Source organism: Numida meleagris, chromosome 3, assembly GCF_002078875.1.
Source record: "Numida meleagris isolate 19003 breed g44 Domestic line chromosome 3, NumMel1.0, whole genome shotgun sequence".
Taxonomy (NCBI): Eukaryota; Metazoa; Chordata; class Aves; order Galliformes; family Numididae; genus Numida; species Numida meleagris.
Window position 1 is genome coordinate 111,866,479 of NC_034411.1, and position 24,653 is coordinate 111,891,131.

At 43.3% G+C, this 24,653-nt stretch overlaps 1 protein-coding gene and 1 long non-coding RNA gene across 12 annotated transcripts in view; both read right to left on the bottom strand.

Moving 5' to 3' along the window:
* The window catches only part of EVA1A (eva-1 homolog A, regulator of programmed cell death), a 207,932-nt gene that overhangs the window by 77,774 nt on the left and 105,505 nt on the right, over positions 1-24,653 (bottom strand). The window lies entirely within an intron of this gene.
* On the bottom strand, positions 12,393-23,101 carry LOC110395902. The gene is made up of 3 exons (XR_002436677.1): positions 23,040-23,101; positions 14,235-14,396; positions 12,393-13,052 (listed from the first exon to the last, which is right to left on the bottom strand). It is a non-coding gene; the product is annotated as an uncharacterized LOC110395902 (long non-coding RNA).

Consider the following 24,653-nt stretch of genomic DNA (forward strand, 5'->3'; position numbering starts at 1 on the left):
CAATACAGACATATGCAAAGTCCTCGATGTACGATTAAACAGTGGAGAGCTTAATTCTCAGACACGAGACAGGAGGTCAGAAACAGCAAGCTGGAAAAAGCCCAGCAAGTTACAGAGTCTGCTTTGTTTAAAAGGGACAACTAGTCCAGCATCTTCAGCCATAACACATGTATACTAGCAATACAATATCAAGGAGAGAAGCAAAGAAATTATGCATCATCCCCAACTGGCATTTGTGCAACTGCTACTGATATACCAAGCCTATTTCAGAGGCTACAGATACTAAAAAATGGGAAAGATTTCAAGGAAAAGCTAGAAGAAGGAATGAAGAACTGGAAAACTTCATCCTGGAGAAAGACATGAGGTGCTCCACCTCCCTAATTTCATGAAGAACAGGCAAAGAGATTCTAAGTATTTAAAGACAGAATAAAAATTAGCCTCAAGGGTAAAAGCCCTAGTAAGGACCAAGAGGTTGAAGCTGAACCTAGACACTCAAAATAGAAATAAATCCCATTTCTTATACAATTTTGCTGGCATGTGGAATAGTTACAGTCACTAGAACGCTTCAAATCAACTTTTTAAATGTTTCACTCAGGTTCAAATAGCAACTAATTGAGGGAAGTCTTAGGGCTTGGTCTCAGTAGCTTACCAATTAAGTAACAGGGCTCTGAATGCTTCTGTGGAAGGCTATTTAACAACCTAATAAGTGTCAGCTCTTGGGAAAAGCTTCATGGGATTCCGTTTTTTTCTTTAGCACGCTGCTAATAGAGTAACCTGAGTACACAGAGGAACCAATTCCCTTGTTTTATGCTCCCATCAAAGAACAATTACAATAACGATCTTTCAGCAATAAAATAATTGATAATAATGCATTTTCTAATACTTGAAGAGGATAGCTAGAGAATGAATCAAGAAACTAATCCTTAGCTCTTATTCCTTCTCCGCACTCGAGTCCCAAACTCAGCGTTCACTTAACACAGGAATAGGCGATAAGGATTTCCTTCAGCCAAGCACTGGAGAAGGAAAAAAAGGAATTTTGTTATTTTTGGTGCACATGCTGCCGTGTTTTGTGGTATCTCTACCCAAAACAGAAGATTCTACAGAAAAAAACTGGGATTTTTTTTTTTTTTTTTTTAAATACAGGGCTGAGATCAATGTGCTCCAGTGGCTGTCATTCACCCTCTCTCTCCATCCTCACCTACTTCTTGGCTCCTGCTTGTTCCTTTTGTCATTCATGTTTTAATTTGCCTCCTAATTTCAACCCCGCTATTCAGTGTTTAAGCAATGTGCATGTTTCCCTAAAACCACAAAGAAACAACCCCACTGCGTCAATGAAACCCATTAAGGCACTCCCTGCTCCAGGGAATTCACAGAGTAGAATATAAACCAGCCTTGTCGAACCAGTGGCCTGCAAACTGAACCCAGCACAGACAATTCCATCATAATATATCTTGATCCTTGGAGGAGACATTCACGGTCATGGAGCAGCTTGTGGGGTACCATCGGGGAATGCCTGATAATGGGCCTTACAATGACAGTTGAGTAATACCAACAAATGTGATGCTAAATGACAGCAAAATTACTCTGCATTTCCTGGCCCCGCTGTATTTCTACCCCTTCCCCTCTTCCAGATGAGGTTACTAGGTCTATGCAGCAAGGCACCCATCCCTTTTCTTAGGCAGCACCATGCCCGTCTCACCTCAGCAGGTCTGCTTAATATGCACAATCAAAATCAAGCGGTGAGAGATGGCCGAACCTGAATCTCCAAACACAAAGCAATTATGACAGCTTTCACTGAAAAAATCTCTGAGGGAGAGGTTCCAGGCCCCTGGAAACAGGTTGGAGGACAGCAAATTTAATAGGGAAACAGAGACCCTGCAACTCTTTACTGCTTCACCAGCTGTCTGAAAAGTTTAATAGTACCATTTGCTAGAATGATAAACTTGTTCAGATACCAGAACCAGGATGTCTAGGGGGTCAGCCAGGAGACTCTCAGCTCTGGTACAGAGAACACCGTGTGCTCAAAGTTGGGCAAATGATAGATAAGTGGGAGAGGCTGAACCACTTAGTTTCCAAAGTGGAAACCAAGAAAAATTGCTTGCTCCAGATGGCAGAGCTCAGATCTAGGCTTCAGAGTAGCTACACACAGGCGCAATTAAGACCTTCAACACGGCCCCCAGACTGAACTTTTTGGCACCATTTTCTGTGATCCTCATTTATCCAAAATTTCCCAAATCAAAACTTGTTAGTATTAGTGCTTTGCAAAGTATGATCCCTCCCAAGATGGGTACTGTCCAGGCAAAGACCTTACTTCATAGCCAACCCTCTTTCCAAACTGTTTAGAAGGATCTTAAGCAAACACATTAACACTGAATCCACCCCACCAAGTGCTGCCATGCAGTCATCACTATGTGTTTTGGGTCCTTCCAGCCTGATTTACAATAATTTTCATCTCCAGTCAATCTAAATTAATTTTTCAGCTCAGTCTTCATTATACATTAATTGCCTTAATACATGAACAGACATCTTACTTATGCAGATTAAATGACCAAATTCTTTTCATCAATTTGGTCTGCAGATGGATCCAACTAGGCAAGTAAGTCTTGCAGGATTTGTTTCATACAACTTTACAAGCATGCTGTTCATGTTCCTTAATTCTTGAAGGGTGATGTTAAATGATGCAGAGGATCCTCATTCTTCCCATATGCTACTAAAGGAACTGCATTAATAACCAAGATGTGTTCTGAGTCGCACAGAAAGCTCAATACATTCTTCTTCACCAAGAATGAGGTTTGCTTTAACTACTTACAGATACATTTTTAGTATTTTCTCCATTGTTCTATTACAACGGAATCCACTCCTTTCTTTTCCTACCATTTACATTCTGCTTCAGCAACTGTCTTGAGAGTTAGCTAAGATGCACATGGCCCCAAGTGCACGCATGGCACAGTAAATTCTCTTTCCTTAGACTATTTTACTGGAGATGGAAGCCAGATTTATGGAATAGTTACTAGCTCTTTTACTGACTGCTGGTTTTTCTTAAAGATCAATACAATCAATTCATAAAGATCTTAAAGACATTTTTTCCTCAGTCCTCTGATAACAGACTGATAACAGATAACTGTCTGTAGGGCAGTCACCTTTCTTGGTGAATTGCAATAAGGCAGCAGACGTGTTTTTCCAAGTTTTATTTCTAGGATTTTCCCGTTTCCTACATCCCTGAAATTTGCCTCGCAAAGTAGCATTCTGCCCCACTCCCAAAGTATTCAGCTACTGTTAGCGTCAGGAAATAGCGCAGTGCTTTGGTAAATCCAGCAGCACTGACTTGAAGTTCTCATTCTGTGGGGTTTCCTAATGCTGTTAGACAGTTTGAGGTCTAAAACGGGATGAAAGGAGACAAGGAGAGGTAAATATGTCACTTCCACTCACAGCTCTGCTTATGGATGTTTCCTAACTTGGTGAAAGTCAACTAACTCACAGGAAGAGCAGTAAGGTAGCTTGGCACATGAAAAAGTTACTGCCTAGAGCCACTCTTTGCAGAGATCTCTGTAATGCTTGTAATGCAAGCCACCTCTGTAAGATAAGAACAGGATTCTGAATCAGTTTAGCATTTGAACCATCAACATTTTGTGATTAGAGGAGGGATTCAGGGTGATGAAGAAAGAGCTCTTCAACGCTTTGTATCATTTCCCTAAACATAAGCGTGAATTTCCGTCAGCAGAAATTAAAAAGCTGTTTCAACAAATTCCTCAAGTTTAGAGAGACAAGAACAACCAAATAAGTAAAAACTTGGAGGAGAAAAAGCGTCCTTTTCAAGGAGGCCTACATTTTCAAAGTAGACAGACTTCTCCAAAGGACAACGAAGAGAACAGCTTGTGCCAGCTGCCCTGTGACTCAGACTGGCATAAATGCAATAATTACCTGGGCAGTTTTGTGACAGCATAGGAGTGGAGGAAATAAAGGCCAAGTGCTGCCTTGGTTCAGAAAATGTGTGGGCCAATGTAAGTTTTCAAGCAATTGAACGCTGAGCTACTGGATTCTTGCTTCTTACCTTGTCCCACCAGTCAACATACCAGCACATAAGGTGTAGAATCATAGAATCACCAAGGTTGGAAAAGACCTCCAAGATCATCCAGTCCAACTGTGCACATACCACCAATACCTCCCACTAAACCATCTCCCTAAGTACAACATCTAAATTTTTCTTGAATACCTCCAGGTTTGGTGACTCCACCACCTCTCTGGGCAGCCCATTCCAGCACCTGACCACTCTCTCTGAGAAGTATTTCCTAACGTCCAACCTGAATTTCCCCTGGGGCACCTTGAGGCCATTCCCTCTAGTCCTATTGCTAGTTACATGATAGAAGAAGCTGACTCCCACCTCACCACAACCTCCCTTCTGATAGTTGTAGAGAGCAATAAGGCATAGAAGAATGACTGAAGCATGAACAACTACGCGCCCAATGGTCACAACTCTATCTGAAATACTTATATCAGAAAGCTTCATCATTTATTTGAGTTCTGAAAGCAGAACTGAGCACACCCAAAGACATGCTGCTAGGGCTAAGATATTCAAAGCTGCCATTTCTTCAGCTTCAGTCTGTGGTTATGGATGCTAAGACACCTCAAAAGGACCAACCTGTGGAGTCCAGCAGTGGCTGGTTATATGAGAAAAGCAAGGCAATAAAAATCAAAATGGACTAGCTCTTGATATCAGTTTCTGAGACTCTTTTGCTATGAGCTTCTGTGACTGTCTCTCTATCAGCACTGGAACACTGAATCATTTGCCTCTGTTGTCTAAATTAAGACTTACTGAAATGAGAAGCAGCACATCTCAGGCAATTTGTTAAAATCCCTTTTAGTCTCTGAGTGATGATAATGATCACTGACTGAGGGTAGAGTGCAGCAAAGTGAATGGCAGATCCCAACCATACATATTTTATGGACTCACAACACTTCATCTCTTCCTACTCTAATTTCTCACAGAGTCACAGAATTGTAGGGGTTGGAAGGGACTTCTAGCGACTGTCAAGTCCAACCCCCTGCCAAAGCAGGTTCCCTACACTACAGGAGGTCACGCATCACCTTCCTAGAAAATGTTCTTTTTTTTTTCTTTTTTAATGGAGACCTGAAGCATAGAAAGAATAAATGACTTGTCTAAGGTCACCCAGGTCTGCCCAGTTCTCCACCACTGTTGCAGGCAGAGACATCCATCACTTATACTTTTGGGGCTGCAGCCAAATCTTATGGCTGGCTGGTCCTTCAGGATGTGCTCAGGGCTCCACTGCTCGCTACCCTCGTGACACCCTTACATTCACCAGACATCACAAAATCTGCCATGAGGAGGCAGAACAGTTAAGGCCATAAACATCAGTGTCAGACAGTAGAATCATAGAACCATATCACAGAATAGCTTGGGTTGGAAGGGACCTCAAAGATCATCAAGTTCCAACCCCCTTCCACAGGCAGGGTTGCCTACCACTAGATCAGACTGCCCAGGAACCCATCTTGTGAAGGTGTTCAAGATTTGGTGTACAAACTTGAGTACACTCAAGATTATCTCAGAAGTATTCACAGAGACAGCCCATCTCTGCATGCCTATCAACAATGCTCAAACATCAGCACTTCCAGGCAACGATCTTAAGATGTTCTCACCTTTTGCAAGGTTGCTGATGGCCCTTATCCCTGTTTCAAAAAAGGGGAAAATCAGGCACACAACAATAAAACAATTCTCTGCAGTCGCCCACAGAACAGAGCCAGAATTAAAAACAAGCAAAAAAAAGTATAGGAATCTTGGCTCAAGTATCATGTATTAGCTACAAAATGATTGAATCATTTGTTCTCTCAGAGTTCTCCCTTCCATTCCCTTTCCACCAGACCCATCTCCTTCTGATTGCCATCATTTGTCTCTTTGCTCTTGTCAATCCCATTCCTATAGTCTTTCCCAATGTCTCTCTCCCAGCAAGGATCCCTTCCTCCCAGCTTCACCTCAGGGCTTTCCCTACATTTCTCTGCAGTCGTGCCTCTGCCCACTACCTCCTGCAAACCAAGAGGGTAAGCACCTTTCCAAAGCTCCTGCTTACCCAAGCCAGAGGAGGAATGCACAGCATTTCAGTTCCCTTCTAACAAGGGCTGTCAGGTGGAGCAGAGGGAGTGCACAAGCAGGACAGCCAGCTCCCTTGTGTCATCATGAGGAAGGAACCAGGATGAGGAGAAGGTTTATTTATGGCACTGCTGCTCTGATTTGAGTATACAAGAGTTTGAAAGTGCGCAGTTTTCATGTTAATGCATTTTTAAACTGCGAAGGAAGGGCTAGGCTTTCTACCTGCGATCACATCACTAGCCTGCTCATTGGATCTATCAATCTCTGACATCCTTCTCCAGTCTGTCTCTCCCAGGACACACTACATCATTCATAAACCTAACTACACAACACAAGTTGCTCTCAGAATGTAGAAGGGTCAAGTAATGGGAATAGTATAGAATGCGACAGACAGAAAATGGATCTGTGTGGAAGACAGGTACTCTCCAAGCCTGCATTCCCATGCATCACATCTCCAAGCAATGAAATGCAATGCTATCAAATACCATGGTAGAAAGCAGAAATAAATAAAACATAAGGGCGCCTCTTAAAAATAAATGTTGCTCCATGATCTTTTTCCCAGGAGAACGAAGCTTCCAATGTGCTAACTCTCTCTGCGTGTGGTATCAGATACTGCATGGTCTGTTCCCTATAAGCTCTGAACATATGCTACAAATCTGCCTCTCCAGTACAAGCATTCTAAATCAGACGCTTATGCCTTCTTCTGATCTTTTGCAGTCACACATATATACACATCAGATTTTGCCACAGGCTATCATTTCTCCATTCCACCATCTGAAATGCATGACCCACAATTTAGTTTTATGTATGTTTTACTACGGTTTCTACATAATCACACAGGAAACTTTAATTCTCACCTTATGAGGCCAAGCACAAACACATTACGCCGAACACAGACTGCAAACTTCTAATCCTCATCTTTCAGATGTGTCAAGACTGTACCTCTGATCACTGACAGGATGCACTTCTCACAACTGGTGGGAAAATATCTGAATTGCAAATTCCATTGCAGGCAAAGCCTTACTCTTCACATTCAGCCATGTACATATGCCATTTTATACTTCCCATCCCAGAGCAGTACCTGAAGTCAGTAATTACTCCCTCCACCTATGAGCTCTCCTCGTTTCAGCTGTGGGTTAAGCACAGCAATGGTGCACGAAGTGGGCATTTTCCATTGCCGTAGCAGATACAGCAAAGGCACACACCGGCCCCACAGCACACTGCCAGCCTGTGCTCCTCTGAGCCAGGTTATGGATGAATAAGCAGCTTCTCTGCATATAATACTGTAGGTGAAAAGCCCAACTTCTAGGCAGGCCATGAAGTAAGTACAGACTTTGCAGGCCAAAAAAAAAGAAAAAAAGGAAGCAGCCCCATCCTCTGCAGATCCATCATATCTCAAGTGGAAGACTTGCCCCTCTCATTCCCTTCTGTTTGTTCCCCAGGAATTCACTGTGCATGGCCCTGTCCCCATGCCAAACCACAAGCAGCAGGCACAGCTGGTCAGCATCATCCACCTCCCAGCCGCCCTGGATCGGGACGGCAGTAGCTTATCCATGCAAGAGGGAAGTTGGGGACATTGCCTCCCCTCTAAACTATTCCTTGGCTCTTTACATAAATTATCAGCCCTCGGGAATATATTTTCCTCTCTACTTTTCTACAGTCTGCATTATAATTTACTAAATATTAGCACGTGCTATCATGAGGGCCACAGCTCCCATCCGCTCCAGAGAGTTTGAGACTAAATCAGAACAATAAATTTTCTGACAGTGTATGATATATAAAACCAAGAGGCACACAGCTGAAATCATTAACTTGGAACCTTCAGACCATAATCTCACTGCAAAACCTTAGTCACCAAAGGCAGGGAGGATGCACATGAAGGTAGGTTGTTTATGCTTACACTGGATTCAGACTCAAGCTCCAAGTGTGTTTTCTTACTAGTAACGATTACTTTGGCTCCGCTGGTTTTATGATGCTTAAAGGCTCAGGAAGTTACATTGCGTACTGCTCCCTTTCAATACTATGTTTTGTTAATAAGAACTGCTAGGCAAGCTAAGGAAACTGTGAGTTTGTGGACTAAGAATCAGTTATAATAACATCATAGTGACCAAAATGAACACCATGGTCTACAATACTGCTGTTTCTCTGTGTTTGTTGCAGAATAGAATCATCTAAGACCTGACTTCAAACCTGTCGACTCCACAGAAAGATTTTGCAGCAGATCCTACACACTACTCAGACATTATCCTTTACTGACCTGTTTGCCCAGCACAAGTGGGAAGTTTGGCCTTTCTACCTGCAAGAGCTCTTGTCTAAGAAGAGATCCAAACCTTGACTGGAAAGGTAAAATATTGCCTCCTCATTTCTAAGCCCCAAGGTTCTTTTCAGACACATTCTTGGTTAATGACTAAAAATGCTCCAGTTTCTTCTGGCTTACCAGATCTGATCCCAGGCACCTCCAACGCAAATCAGAGTTCAGACTCAAGTGGGAACGTTTAATAAAAAGTGATAGATTAGTAACAATTAAAAAAAAAATAATAAAGAAATAAATGTTAACTCAATGTCCAAAAAGCCACTGGTCTGAGAAGTCTGTATTTTTAAAGTTTTCAAAATAGCCTAGCTTGGTTTCCACTCTAAATAATTCTGGAGGTTGTCCAGCAACATTTTCCATCCAAACATGGGCAAAGTCATTAGTATCAGACAGAACACATCCTCCTGCCCTCAGTGTACCAGAGAGCACTACACAGCGCAGCTGCTCTCCAAGAAGGGGAGCCCAGGAAAAGGATACACTGAGTGGCTGTGTCCTACCCTCCTGTATCCCTTGCTCTCTCAGTACCATGGGATCCAAGGCAGAAAAACACTCCCCAGTGTAGGGCTTGCTGGCCATGCCCTGGCCAGTGCAGGACTCACCCTCCATCACACAAGGGCTGAACTGTCCCAACAGGCTGAAAGAACTAGGGCTGTTCAGCCCGGAGAAGAGAAGGCTCCGAGCTGATCTAAGAGCAGCCTTCCAATATCTAAAGGGGAGCTACAGGAAAGAAAGGGACAGACTGTTTAGCAAGTTCTATGGTGACGAACAAGGGGAAATGGTTTCAAGCTTAGAGAAGGTAAATTTAGTTTAGATTTAAGGAAAAGGTATTCTACATTGTGGGTGGTGAGGCACTGGAACAGGTTGCGCAGAGATGTGGTGGATGCCCCATCCCTGGGAGACTTTCAAGGCAAGGCTGGATCAGGCCCTGGGCAGCCTGATCTAGCTGTGGTGTCCCTGTGCATTGCAGGGGAGCTGGACTAGATGACCTTTAAAGGTCCCTTCCAACTCCAAGGATTCTGTGATTCCATTATTTCCCCTGCAAAAGATTCTTTTGTAGCACCATTGCCCTCTCTGGCTGGAAAGCTGTGCTGATCTGGAGCAGGAATCTTTACTATGCGCACCAGGCTGCTGAACACAGTAGCCTGTTAACCCAGACATACTGAAGAATAAACAAAGACAGGCCAGAAAAATAATGACCAATGAACCTCACTGATCTAGAGAGATCAAAAACAGTGCATATCTACATCAATATACTAAAGAGCTCAGACACTGGCTTGCAATTGTACACATCCTGTAACAAACACACTTCTCAGAAATATTTCAGCCTGTACCCACCCAAACAACATCCTGTATGGTTCTGGGAGCAGCATGGACAGAGGACTACTCACTGCAGACAGTTTGGGTATAGAGGGTTGCCCTTAGAGACAGAGAACATTTTTGCTGCACAAGTATAGCTCAGACAGACTCCTAAACACAGTCAAATGTCCATATGGGCACACAGTTGCAGCGTATGAGGGATGTCATCTCTGCCTCCTCCACGTGTTCAGCCTCATCCCTTGCCCTTGGTGCTGCACGAGAGACACAAAAGCAGCAGAAGGTGCTGGAGGCTTCAAAGCTGGGGGATTTCTCCCCAGCACAGGGATTTCCCATTGGTTGGCACCAAACCAACCCAACTGATCCCAGGTCCCCTCTCTGGCACAGAGGGGCACATCAGGACAAGGACAGTAGAGTGGACAAGCGGTGGCTCATCTGCTGGCAGATGTGGCCCAAGGCCTCAGAGCCATCTGCAGAAGGGCTCTAACTAGGCTGTTCTGTCTTCTACCAAGATGGGGGCTGCGTAGTCCCTAGAGAACCTCTCAGGATCCCATACCCTGCTGGAAGCTGCGTGTGCTACGCATTCTGCTTTGCTGGAGAGAAAAGATTTTCCCTGTGTTGACTGGGATGTTCACTCCTCCTTCCTAGACCTCTCTCCAGCTGGCACAAGCTGTCCAAGCAGACAGCTTCTTGCAGGTTTGGCTGGAGTATGACCAGAGCATTCTGTGTTACTACATAAGTTTACTGCATAAATACCACAAGGAGCTTTTGACTGTAGGACAAATTCCTATTCTTGAGTTGGTTCGAAATAGCTCTTGCTGGAAGTAATTATGTTTTCAATGTTAGGACTACAGCCCTAACACCAAACCCTTGCTTTTGAGTTAGGTAATCTTCCACCAAAATAAAAAGAATGGGAATGTTTTTCTCTTATCATTGACTGGAAGAAGGAAGTGCTCTTCAGAAGGACATGGATTCTTTTGATATCTTAAAACAGAGATTAATCTCCTTGCTCTTCTGTGCCATAGGCAGGATAACACTACCAAGTCCATTTTGGGGATTTGTTGCTTTCAAAGATGGGTAAAAACAAGTACAAAATAGCAATGGAAAACACCTTTCTTACATTCTCATTATCCTCCACGGGGATGTCTGCCAGAGCAATGAAACTCTATTAGGACCAGTATATCACTTTGAAAAATATAAACCCTTCCCCCAGGATTTCCTCCTCACAGGGTGAGAAGAATTTGGGGAGTCAGCTCTGAATTCAGACGCACATTTATGTGTCTGCAACGTGAACATTCACATAAGTATTAGGTGTGTGAACTCCTCTTAAAACTCCTGAAAGGAACCTGTTTTAGCAGGAGGGTGGACTACGTGATCCCGGAGATCCCTTCCAACCCCTATGATTCTGTAAGTGTCAGCACTGATCAGATCTTGACAATCTGAGAGCAATTCAGCTTTGCAAATACCCACGATCCTGCTAAACTTGAGTGCACAATGCTTTTGAAAGGCCTGGGCTTCAACATCAAAGAAGAGGCTTGCAAATAATAGGTAGACTCTATGAGAAAAATGTTGTCTAAAATATCTCTATGCACATATATATAGGGAAATGAACTCTAGGTATCTAGTTGGTATAAAAAAACGTTTCCTAGGCTCATTGGCTACAATAGGAGCTTTGATATTTCATCTGCCTCTAGGCAGCTATATTTGGTAGCAGAATGAGAAACTGAATGCCATCCTACAAAACTGGGTACAAAAACAGCAAAGAATACATGCCCACCAGAAGAGACGTGTTTCCCAAAAGTAGATATTACTGAACTACATACCTAATTTTTGAATTTTCTGGCAACATGACAAGAAATTGTTAAAAAGTAGTAAGTTAAAAAAAGATCTGAAGCAATTTAGTAAACTTACAGTCAACAAGATGATAGAATTGCATTTAGATATTGTGAGGTTTGAGGACTCTAAGAAAAATGACAAAGCTTGTGAAAATACATAACTTTGTAGAATTCAAGCTAAGACTTTTCTGACCTAACTGTAGATGTTAACAACACAGATACTCACACTTGATCTCGTCAACACAGTTCCCCTTCATAAATGAAGGAGAAAAATAAGCACTTGTAAAGTGCCTGAGACACTTTAAAAATGAGATGGACTGCAAACCTAGAACTGTGTATTTCTTTTGATATACCGACTACAAAGGGAGGCCAGGTTACCTAGTCCATATGTGGCTGATTATAACGTAGATAGTTACATCTGGTCAGCATCAGAGCGTGTTTAATAACATACCTATCTGCAACTGCATTCCTATTCAGATCAATATGCCCATGCACTCAGTACTTCATCGCTCTGCTTACACTCAAGGCTGCACCCACTGCTAGTCCAACCCTTTAGCCTTGAACTTCAAAAGCATCTGTGGGCTGGCCTAGGCTACACTGAGATCTACAACTTGCTCCACTAGGAAATATAAGTCACCAAGCCAGGGCAAGACATCTGAGAAGCAGCAAGGAGTCTGCAGAGGAGCTCTCCCAGGGAAACAGAGAGAAATCATTACCAGCACCTTCACTTCGAAGAATATTTTTGCCCTAACCAAATGGCAGTGCTAATAATTAAATACATTTCCTTGAACAAAATCTATCCGCTCAAGACTTCGGGAAACACATTTACAAAGAGCAATCATTCCAAAAAGTAAAGCAGTTCATAAGATCCCAAACTGAGAAGCAAGCCAGTCTCACATACGTATAGAACTGTTGAACCTTTGTGCAGTCCGGACAGGTAAATCATTTCTTGCTTGAAATTCAAAAAGCCTGGCTCAGCCAGGAGCGCGTTGGCATCCCAGGCTACAGGGCAGAGTTGCCTGGCAATCTGCAAAAGGCAGGTCAGCCAGTCATCCAGATCTATAAAGCAGCAAACTGCACTGTTATTAGAAGCCTGCCTCCCCATCTGGAAATTAAATGCAAACATATGCATTTGCCTAAGTGTTGCTTGGGAGAAAATCACTGCCCTGACAATACTGAATGGGAACTGAAAGGAAAGAAAAAACAAAAATTCAAACAAATATCTGTGCCTTCACTGTTTAGTTTTCTGTCAGAGGCAACCTCATTTTTAATTAAGGATAATTTAAGGGACAAAGAGTTATAAGGTGATGAAGAAGAGCGAATCCATTTATTTATTAATACAGTAATAGTCTGACAGAAGATTTACATTACTCATTCCTACTGCAGTTTACTAGGTGGGTCACTCCTCTCAACAGTCACAACGCAGTACCAGCATCCTATACTTCATTCTTCACCCATACCCAAGGCATCTGCAGAAGGTTTTGATAATCTGTAATAGCAAAAGGAGAAATGTTGCCTTTCTTACTTGTGGGTATCACATACAGCTTTCACACAGCAGGATTTGGACCCTTTGATCAATATAGAGCATGTCAAGGAATGCGTGTTAGCGGGTAATCCTGGGATAAACCTTGAATGGTTTGGGGTTTTCACTGACAAAAAAACCAAACAAACATAAGAGAGATGGGAATTTAATATCAGTTATTTTTCATGCTATGAATTATAAGAATAATCCAGAAGAAAGAAAAAAATAAAGGAGAAACATAGGGCAGCCATTGAATTCTTGACTGATTTAATTATCATGGCCACAATGGATATGTTGGGCTGGAGCTTAACACCTGTACTTTCCAAAGCTTCGTGTCACTAAAGCATGACAGGAACTGCAGGCAGTGAAAGAGACTCACCACATCTGTGTGATCGTGTCTACACTACTGCATAAGCTGAAAGCCCAAGGGAGGTGGTGAAGCTGCTATTTCTCCGGTGCTAGATGCTGAGCAAACAGCCCTAAGCCCTGCAGCCTAACTACACGAGGCAGGAGGAAGCCAAGTGGCTGCCCAGTGCCAAAGAGCTTGTTTCAAACTAGGGTTAAGAATCATGGAATCGTTCGAGCTGGAGGGGACCTTTAAAGGCCACCTGGTCCAGCTCCCCTGCAATGAGGAGGGACACCTACAGCTCCATCAGGTGCTCAGAGCCCTGTCAGCCTGACCTTGGGTGTCTCCAGGGATGGGATTTCCACCATCTCTCCAGGCAAGGAGAAAGCCTCCATATGTCTAAGGCCAGTGTCCATTCACTGAGCCATGCCAACTACCAGGCTGTCCAAGAAAAACCCAGAACAATTACTGTCAGTATAGAGACGAGTTAATAATGTGCTGGGATTTTTTTTGTCCTTTTGTGAGATGATCCATTTTCCTTTCAAGTTTTCATGTACCCTCCAAAAAAAAAAAAAAAAAGGCATTTCATTTATGTTTTCTTCTTTGAAAAGAAATACCAGAACAATTTCATCAAAGCTTGATGCAAATAAATACAATCTAGGGACTAACTGGCGAGAGCCAGTTCCATGTACCAGCTGGTGCCCGATAGGCACTCCCCAGATCACTGTGAGCATCCTGACTCAGGCCACTTCGGGCCACTTCTCAGGTAATAGATGTGCTGGACTCCAGATGGAGCTGCATACCAGGTATATTCCTCTCCCTGAGGCGTCGGCTTGCACCACAATGCAGTGACACTATTCCAAATGAGATCTCCAAGTCTTCGTCCTCCCTCCTTCACTCCTTCCCTGGAGGCACCAAGGGTACATCTGGTTGGATTAACCTTCCTCCAGAGTTTTTGCACGCACCTGTAAGATGGCTTTCAAAGATAAGACATGGCCCATGCTGGTCTCGTGGGTTAGGAATTTAGTTAAATATCTTCTAAAGGGATTTAGTAGGATTTGCTTCACTATTTATATCGTGCAGTATCAGTCATCCTTAAGTCCCCACGCCTTCATATTAGTAGAGCTGGGAAAACAACCAGCCAGAAGGGATGCTGATACCAGCCCCCGTGATCCTGTTTCCCCTGCAGAAATACTTTCTTACTCTTTCAGAAGCTGCTACTTTCCTTGCTCACCAAAATGAGGAGAAATAAATGAAATACTGAGCATCAGGATACCTGAGAGTGAAACTCCAGAAAGAGATTCAGCCATTGCTCTTGGGGAGCAGCACTGGACCGAGCAATTCTGAAATGGCATCCATTGTTAATATATGGTAAAAAAAAATCACAAGCGTCTGCTGGCCCCCAGGGTAAAAATAATCATAAGCCTGCTCAGTGTACGTTACAAGATAGAAGTAACTGTGGAAAAGAGCAACAGAAAGACAACTGAGAGACTGGGCAAGGTGATTTATGAGGAAAGATTAAAGGAGCTGAACATGAGTGACTTGGCCAAACAACGACTAAATCAAGACATGAAAAGTAACCGCTGCCAACGGTATTTGAAGTGTCTGTCTGAAGGGGCATTAACTGTTTGGGTGGGTCCACTTTGAATAAACTGACATCCTGAAACAGAAACAGGAGAAGTGGATGCTGGACCTTTCCTGAAGATGGAGAGTGCTGGGGTGTAACTGCCACAGCAATCTCCATGTAATTTGGGGAGCGGGTGTCCTGAAAAGTCACCTGCATTGAGCAGACATTACCAAAGGAACCTTTAGGGGGCATCCAGTGGATCTTCCCCATTGCTAAGCACTAGCACAGGGATGCCAAGAGCGTTAAAGCCTGTTTAAAATCCCCATGCAGCCAGAAGATAAAATATCACTGCATCAGGTTTCAGAGAGCCAGCAGGAACAGAAGAAAGTATACAATAAGGGAGAGGAGAGTGGCTCTCCAGACCCTTTGCACGCCGCTGAATGGTGAAAAAAGACTTCCCCTGGGTAGTGGGAAGCCATGGAAACATCAGCCTCTGTGCCCTACCAACACTTTTCTTCTCACAGAAGAGAGCAGACTGGAAGAGAAATGCTCTATAGCGGCCACATGTCCATCACTGAGCCATTATAAATCAGAACAGTCATACAAGCCATATAATTCATACAAGGCATAGCATCAACCCCTTGACTAATTCACGTAGGTAGCTGTTAATGTCTGCCTGCTTTGGAGCTCCTCCCTGAGTTGTTTTGGCGGCAGAGGTCCTCAGCTCTGGTGACTAACAGACACAGAAATGATCTCGCCTGATCCTGCTGCTTTTCATCTCAGGTAAGAAAGGATTAGGTAGGAAATACTGCATGAGGAACGTCCAGCAGAAGGACAAAGCATGGCTCTACTCATCTAACAAAGTCACCACCACCAGTAAGCTGCTGGAGAGAGAGGAGGCATGCACAGGTAAGGCTTTATGCTGAATGCTCTTAGATCCAGCTCCCATGACACAAACCTTTAGGTAAATCTTGTCTCTGCACATAAAATGAGACTCACACTTTCTCCCAAGGTCTGCCAGCCCTGCCTATGTAACCAGAGAATTACTCACAGCAGGGACGGCTTCTTGATAAGCGAGTGCACTGCACAACAGGGCAGGCCTTGCTGCAGCCTGTAGGCATGCCAAGTGATGTAAATCATCAGTGCACTTCCCAGCAATTAAATATGTATCTGATGCCTATGATATCTTTCATCAGTGGACTTCAGACACCCCTGAGCAGCTCCTTTTTTGTTTGTTTGTTTTTCCTCTGAGTAGCCATTCACAAGCCCCATTTGTACCAAAGGGCCCCATCATTGAGGTCACATATTTTAGCATTTTTGCTGGCCTTCACAATATCGCTATTTATTTCCCCTCTCCATTGTGCTCTTCCCGTTCTCTTTTCATATTCAGGAACAAGAGTTTTCCAAATCCCAGAGAATTTCTCACTTGCTTCTCATTAAAGTGGAGAAATGGAAGAGTGTGCAGCGAGCAAACAGCAGGGCAGTGGGAATCGTGCAGAGAAACGGATGGGTGCTCCCAGACAACACCAGCTGGGAGTCCTTCTATGAACAGCAGAAGAAAATGGTATTATCTTGATACATTTTCAAAAAAGAAGAGAATACAAATATATATATGATCCATGCAAATATATCTTAATTAGTCATATCGTCAAACACGCCCTTTAAATTTAATCTAATGAGTATTTCACTGAGTTGTCAGCAATCTTCAGTAGCCTCCAGGCACTAATGAGTTAGCATTAAGGTGTCAATGCCTCCGGCATTAACCTCAATTAGGAGCAGTTAGGGTGATCGCTGAACGCAGGGTCAGCCATGCACTGCTCGGACATTCCTCTGACTGCAGCCTGCAGTCTCCCGCACGAAAGGGGCTGGCAGACCGGCTGCCTACTGCCTGCTCGGTAAAGCAGCCTCACATGGGGCAACATTAATGTTCATTACTACATCTGAAAACTCTGCAGGTCTCGACATGCATGGAAAAAATCAACAGGAACCCTGTTTAACGATGCTGTTCAATGAGGTTCCCGGGTGAAAAGGAAGCCTGTGACAATAAAACAATGAATGTCTACAATTTATTCAGAACTTTTAAAAGAACACTGCTAAAGGAATAATTATGCCAAAGGACAGAAAGTCTCAATAGCAGAGTTATTCTTCGGGGAAAAGAAAAATCATCATACAAATAACCCACGTCACTAACTGTGCTTCACCCATCTCTCTCCGTGCTTCCTGAATCATTTCCTAACAATACACTACGTTCAGATGCCATCCTGCACAATCACTCGCAGGCAGCTCTGCTTTTCTGGGCTGGAATTAAGGGTGGCTTACAATTGCTTTCAAGGCTGTGTCCTAGAGCAGGGGGTGTCAGGACAGCCAGGGGCACCCGCGAGGCCACGCTCAGCCTGGGCCCAGTTCTGCAGCTGGCAGATCGCTGTTCGGTCCCAAGGACTTGCGTATTTATGCCAGAGAAAATCATCTGACAATAACAGCTGCTTAGAAACGTTGAGGATTTGTCAGCCAACATAAAATCTTGGTGATGTTTAACATTACAATTGTTGCAGCAGAAGTTCTGGGTTCATACTAACGTATTTCTAAAAATATAGGTAATATCAGAAGGATAAGAAGGAAAATCTCACCTGCCTCCCAACCATCCTTGCCATCAGCCCCTCCACAAAGTCTTCACACACTCCAGCCGTGGCTGTGCCTCCAGCTGTACCTTCTGGGCAAAACAACCCTGCTGCAGCCCCTTACACTACATGAGAACCCCACAGTGAGCTCCTTACCCACCCCACTGTGACTTTCAGGTGGTGGTCCTTGTCAAGTACAATACAACAAAATAATAAAAAAAAACAAATAAAAGGAATAAAGGATTCAGGTGCACACACCTGAGTGCATCAGGAGTGTCAGAGTAATTTAACTAACTCTTTATGGAACTTTTTTTTTTTTTGCATATAAGAAACCCCACATGATTTTCAGTAACAGCTGTGTAGCGATAAGCAGGACTAACGCAATGGAAACAGCGTTACAAAAGGTGGAAGGAAAATACAGCGCTCACCCGGATCGGAAGATTTGGGGCTCGCAGGAAAAGGCTCCCACCAAGGAAGGATCTCCAGGCAGAGATCCTTCCTCAGGGGCAGTCAGCCCTTAAATGAGGCCTAAGAGGGGTGGAGCCTGGCTGAATTGCCTTCACCTGTGCTCCCAGGGCTGACTGGGTCTTTCCTCCAGGTGCTCAATCAGTGGTTCAGGCCATGACTCAGCAGTTCCCATACAAGCTGAAATGAATGTGCACAGCAGCAGGCTTGCAAAGCTTGCCTAATCGTAAGGTGGCATTCTGCTTAGGGTCATTGTACAAGGTGCCCTTTGAACTCTTCTCAGCATCCTCCAGTCCCTTCTTCCTTCCTCCTTACCCCCAAGGCAATGACTTATCTCCAGGTCTCCAGTTCTTCTCTGCAATAATTAAAGGGCTTCCAAGCCTTTCTCTAGTGGTGACAGCATCGCCTGCTCGCCCTCCACCTGAGATGCCAAGTTTTGCTTCCTCAGAATATTTATTTACCCTAATCTATGTCAGACATGCTTGTTCTTCCCTGGTAAATGAAAACATGCTGTGTCTGGGCCAGCCAGGCCAGACGTGCACGTCCAGAAGAATCCAAACAATTCAGACCACGCCATAGTGAGTTGTATGGTAACCGAAGACAAACAGGAGCCACGCACTGACAGCTTCCCATTACCTCATTTACCAGGCTTCATCTTCAAACTAATTAGGTTGTTAGTGCCTTTTCTAACTCCCAGCTAAGTTTATTCCTGGACATATCACTCACAATCCGCATTCTTGTGCAATCACTAACCTTAAACCTAAACAATTCTTTGCCTCTATAGCATATTCTTCCTTGATGTACGATAGCAGAGCCATGGTGGTCTCTGCTCACAGCAGGTATCTCCAAGCCCCTTAGTAGAGTTGAGTGTCTGTCTCACTCTAGCACTGGTCAGTAAAAGAGATCTTGCCTTTGCCTTTAAATAATCAATGATCTCCAACAGATTTGTGCTGTTGATTCAAATTTTAAGAGCCTTGCTTAATGAGCAGTTTCCCTCTTTGCTTCTCTCCAAGGTCCAGGAAACTGCATCCACTAAAAAAAAAGTTACTCAAACATCAATAACGATGAAAAAGTCACAGTCTCAGGAGCTGGAAAACATCAGCCCTCAAAATGACATGTCTGACCCATTATGGAGCAGTCTTTAGAAAAGTGTGTATTTAATAGTTTAACTAATAGATTCTATGAGGTCTGAGAATTTCTGAAAATAAGATCCCAGTTTCTAAAAGAAGAAAAAGGCTTTTTTTCTTTTCCTTCCCTAGATGGAAATACAGAAAAGGCTGGAAGGAGGTTCAATATGTCCATTCGCTTGCAGGAACAGGAAACAAATGCTATAACCAAATGAAAACCTGCTCTGCACCCTCTGCCCTGCCACCAACCGTAGTCTGTGACATTCTACAACAAAACTAAGAACAAAAGATCAGAAAAATCAAACGGGGGGGAGTGGAAACCAGGACGCATAAGGAAAAAAGACAGGTGTTGGAATTATCATCACAGGGCAGTGATAATTTTGACCAAAATGAGCACTTGCCCAAGAACGTACTGGTTGAAAGCCATCTAACCAGACGCAGATACATGCATTGTAGAAGTCTTATGTATAGATAACAATATCTCAGCCAGGCATAAGAAGCTCCATTTATAGTTAGAACAGGGGAACTGTCACTTCCAATACGCTGTTCATCTCTTCCAGGCATCTACTTCAGGATGAGACAATTCGTGCCTCAAAAGCAGCTGTTCCTCTCTATTACCTATGAAAGGAATTTTTCCCAGATGGGAATGTTTACGCTGTAAATCTCTATGGCTTATATGTTTGCACGTGGTTAGATGAATCCCACTTCATGAATTTTTCATTATTTGCAGTCATTACATGGGACTGGACGGCTTTTTAAAAGACACACTATAACTTGACCAGAAGCATAGGCTTGATACAAAAGAATACTAGACAAGCTTCCATCATCTTAGGAAAATATGACTGAGCTTTTGAACATATGTCCCAAGCCATATCTTAACCTTGATTTGTGACAATGAAAGTAGCTTCATATTGGGATTATATTATTATTCTATTCTTCATTTACTTGGTAGGTCAAACTATGTGGCCATGAATTTAAAAGTGCCTCTGAGTTCTGCTTTACCACATGGCAAAAGAATTCTATTAAACAGACTTTTTCAAACATTGTATATTCAGTTTAATATCCTTAGAGCTAAGTTGCCTGAAACGTTCGTTGGCAAAAATCAGCTTTATAACTTCTGAAGAAAAGAAGTCCCTTATATATATTGTGTCTTCCTCTAGCCAGACACTGTCTGTATTGCCCTGTTTCAAAGGGGGTCTAAAAGGTTTTGTTTTTTCTTTGAAGTCTGGAATTGCTTTTTTTCCCCATTTGCTGGGGATCCTGGACATTGTTTTCGATATCAAGAGAAAGCACTTTAGCAGTAATAAAAGTACATTTTCTATGTTCATGGATTCATAAATTTTCACAGCAGTAGGGACCGTTATCTACATCCAATCTGAAACATTGACAGGTTTACTGTGCGGGAGCTCATGGGCTAGAGCATGGCCCCTTTGAGATGACAGGAGAGTCTATGTGCAGATCTTCAGCCTCTCTCCTCATCGTTAGGCAAGTACCTCAGTGCTCTCATCTAAAATGAAGCCTGCCTCTGGTCTAACGTACTTTATAGCATATTTAACTACAACATTTTGGAGGTAGCCAAACTGCTTTCCCAAGTGCCCAGAGAACGCAAAGGTCAGCATACTCTCTCCATCACCTCTCATCAGCCCCTTTAGTCTCTCAGCAGCACCAAGCTACCACAAAACAGCACTGACTGATAATTGCAGTCGTGCTTTATCCTTTACTTACTAAGTTCTCTCATCAGGTTGAGAAGCGTGAGGCCTGCAGGACTTTGTTTATTGCTCCATCAAGCAGCATGGCAGGATTATTAACGGGACAGAACTGCAGGATTTTCCAAGGGATTCATGAGTTACCTGGGACAGTTTGTTAGCTCTCAGCCCAGTGACCCCTTTCTATCGAGCACAAATCAAGCAAGGGACTGTTGCACCTAACACTTGATGGACATCCTCTATACATCTATATACACACATATCTAATGCCACATTTCCCCCATTTTGTTATATGTAACAAAGCACTACAATTACCCGTTATGTAGACCTGATAACCAAACCACTAAAACATGCCTACAAAGAAATCCACAATCTCCACTTTTTTATTTTCCTTCTCACCCCCAATCAGGCCATTTCTGATCAACTCCTGAATTTCAAAGATCAGGAGGTGCTTAACAGAGGGCTTACATTTGCAGTCTCCATTGACTGCAAAGGGTCAAGTCTGGCAGGCAGGACAGCAGTCACTTCGGATTGCTCGCTTCTTTACTTAAGCACTGTTCTTGCTATGTACAGACAAGACTCATTCAAGGAATTACTTAATTATACTTTCATGGTATATATGCACGGGACTAAAAGCACACACATAACTACTTCCTTGGATACAAGGATAACACTAGCAAGTTACCTGTAGATACTACAAACACACTGTTTTATATCAAAGAAAGACACAGACCAGGGGCGGGGGGAAATGGGAACAGAAAGGAAAAGAGAAAGATTCCATGATGTCTTTGTTGCTCTGTTTTTCAGTTGTGTTATTACTGTTACTCCTGCTACCCTCACAGAGTTTCATAGTATTTTAAAGGAAAGTCAGGGCTAAAACGTTTGTATCTCCCTCCAGTTCCAGTTGTCATGCTTAGAAAGTAATCCCACCACATGTTACATGTTTTCCCAGAATGAACTTTCCTTTTCCTATTTAAATAATAATGTATTTATTAATGCAATAATGAGACCCACATACTGGAAAATCCCACCTTCTCCACCATCCAATCAGCTAAATTTGGCGTTGGGTCAAGTTTTAGTGTTTTGGCTCCTGCCAAGGTTCAGGTTTGGAATTTTTTTTTTTTAATTAAATGTTGGAGAGTTTTCATCTGTGTCCTTGGCTGGGTTAATGGCACTGACCCTAAAGCACACAGGAGACCACTGTCTCATTGTTTCAATCATCTTGTATGGAAATGCTAACTTACAGCACTTCCATCTCAGCTATGTGATACTACTTCTTGTAGAGTGAAAAACACAGAGGAATACATCATATGATATGGAGCACTGATCCTGCTATACTGACTTGAAGCTGTACACAAGAATTTTCACTCTCTGGAGTAATCACAACAAATTATCAAAAAAAATTAAGCTGGATAAAAAGTTAGACAACAGAATCATTGAATCATTATGATTGAAGAGACCACCAACATCACCTAGTCCAACCATAAACCCACACCTGTGATGGCTCTAGACCATATCGCTCCACGCGACATCTACCCTCTTCCTGAACACTTCCAGGGACAGTGACTCCATCACCTCCCCGGGCAGCATGTTCCAATGCTTCTGGACCGCTTTTTCTGAGAAGAAATTCTTCTTAATATCCAACCTGAACCTCCACTGGCACAGCTTGAGGCCATCACCTCTTGTCTTACTGCTGTTACTCAGGAGCAGAGGCCAACCCCCACCTCCTTTCAGGGAGCTGTACAGCATGTTAAGGTTTCCCCTAAGCCTCCTCTTCTCCAGACTGAACAATCTCTGTTCCCTCAGCTGCTCCCCATCAGACTTGTGCTCCAGATCCTTCACAGCTTAACTGTCCTTCTCTGGACGTGCTCCAGGGCCGCAGTGTCTTTTTCATAGCGAGGGGCCCAAAACAAAACACAGGATTCAATGTGCAGCCTCACCAATGCTGAGTGCAGACGGCTGATCACCTCACTAGTCCTGCTGACTACGCTATTTCTGAGAGAGGCCATGAAGCTGTTGGCCTTCTTGGCCACCTAGGCACACTGCTGGTCCACATTCAACCTACAGCAAACAAAAACAAGCCCAAATGCAGCAGCCACAGAAACAAAGGAAAAGAGCTGCTTACCCTTTAGAAGGCCTCAGGGAAGCAGGGATCTCCAGGGAGAGATACCACCACCTCCACTGCCAACCCTTAAATGAGGTCTGGGAAGCGGTGGACCCTGGCTCCAGCCCTTCTAGGTCACTAAGGTACATTGCTTGCACCTGAGCTCCCCTGGGCTGGCCCTGCCTTCCCACCAGGTGCTCAATCACTGGTTCAGGCCATGACTTAGCATTTCCACTACAGTAGCATTCTAGACACTCTGCCCCAAGAATGTAGTGAAGCATGGAGTTTTTGTAATAGAAATGGAAGACGTTGCACTTGGTCTTGTTAAAGCTCATATAATGACACTTTTCCTTAAAACAAGATTCGTCAACATAATCGTGTATGTCTGAAAGGCATTCTTACAACCAATAAAACACAGAGGCTGTAGGAATGGATCTCCAAGAAATTTGGAAATAGCTAATAAGAAACCAAAGGAGATTAGGAATAGGGCTCAGCTCTTCCTGACAAGTTACAGAAGAACAGTCCAGTTTCAGATGTACTCCTATCAGGACTTGGAGATGTCACATCACTTGCTGTTCACTAGCCATTGCTCTATGCAAACTGCACCAGCATTAATGGCTGTCACAAAGTCCACCTCAGCAAAAGGGACATGATTTCTGCTCCCAGTACAAGTTTTGAATTAATATAATCTTTTATCGCCTCATAAATTAACCCCTCATTGGATTTTTTTTTTCAGGAATTGCTGTCAGCAAGAGACATTATTCTCTTTCCAGCCCTCTTTATGCATGAGCGCCATGAGCAGAGTTCAGCTGCCCTGAACCTACAACTAGTAAAGTTTCTCACAAGGAAAATGTCTGTTTGAAGGTCCTCTCACCCACAGTAGCACATCCATCAGTGGGCTTGCTCGCACCACCTCTTCTGAAGAGGCACTGACAGTCAGTAACTCTTGGCATGGACACATCAGTTTTTTGTCACAGGTAAGACAAGTGACGTGGTCAGTTAGACCACGGCTGAAGTGATGCTCAGAGAAACCTGTGATGTACATCTATCTTGCCTCCAAGTGATGCCAGGACTACTCTGTGTCTTTCACTTCTCTCCAGTGAAAACCATCAAAGCCACAACCCACTCTGCACGAATCCAGTGTCTTCAACTGCAAGAGGTGGAGAAAAAGGGTATGTATCGAGATACAGGTCACAGAAGAGAGCACCTAAATCAAAAGAAAGTCATGAAGTCACTTTTAGCAGTCAAAGCCTGTCCCTTTTCACTCCCATGGATTTTGTGAAAGTGTAAGAACACCATAGCAGGAGTAATAATGCATGCATCTTTATGAAAATCTGAAACAAGGAGATATCCAACAGGAAGTTCTCTCCACTGCAATTATTCTCTAAACCATAAAACATCAAGTTGCTTGGTTTTATAATTTCTTTTAAGAGAATACCAGAATTAACTTTAATCCAACACGACCACATGGAACTAGAATTTGATTTCTTGTTTATTTGGGTTTTATATTTTGAAGGATTTTGCTTTTTGAGAGGAGAATTATGTGTCTGATGATCACAAAATCCAGCTCAGACACGCCTGAGATCATGGTTTTGAAAAGGAGCCATGAGCACCCTCAAAGAATGAGGCAGATTT